Raw genomic sequence first — 810 nt, forward strand, 5'->3', positions numbered from 1 at the left:
ACCACTGCCACCCTCCTCAGGAATTTAGGAATGTCTGGGCCACTATTTGCATCAATACCGTATAGTGGATGAAATGTCGTTCATAGCTGATTCTGATTTCTTTATTCATCCAATTCGGCGATGGTTCCGATGCCCGAGAGAGCGCTGGGGCATCGCCAAGGAGAAGAAACGTAAGTGAGCGCGGGGGGTCAGGTAGTGGAGAGACCATGGGCCCCACGACCACCCCTGCTTCTAACCTACCCGGCCCACCATCTTGTAGGCCCACCGCCCTCCCAGTACCCCAGTACTACTTGTTAGCGTTACCCTAGCCGTTACACGAACATCTCAGTGTTGTTCTTGAATTTCTGAAAGGTTTAGAGTAGTCTCTCTTGTTACCACGCTCCACAGTTGCCAAGTTAGGCCCTGACCGCCGGTAACGAGCCTTGCTTTGATACGCCCTAAAACACAAGCTTCGGTTATATGCTGATGTCCTACACTCCCTTACCCTCACATACTTGGGAATGCACCTGTGCACTCGAGCAGCGTCCGCATAAACACACGGTATTTCACTCGTTATTATTGCTCGTCCTCGTTTCAGGAAAGCTGATTGCCTCCAGTTCGCGTGAATTTTGATCACGAAAGTCTGCCTTTTCAGTCCATTCAGCGAGGATTTGCTTTGTCCTTCAGGCTGATGGCGAGCCCTGTGTCTGGACTGGCAGGTACACGCGAACGTACTTTATTGATTAATTCTCTCTCATGAATATTTAGTTTGGTATACCACGAGAGGGTTGTGGCATCATGTTGATTCGCAGACGTTCAGCTTAACGATGC

Source organism: Penaeus monodon, chromosome 29, assembly GCF_015228065.2.
Source record: "Penaeus monodon isolate SGIC_2016 chromosome 29, NSTDA_Pmon_1, whole genome shotgun sequence".
In the NCBI taxonomy this organism is placed as follows: domain Eukaryota; kingdom Metazoa; phylum Arthropoda; class Malacostraca; order Decapoda; family Penaeidae; genus Penaeus; species Penaeus monodon.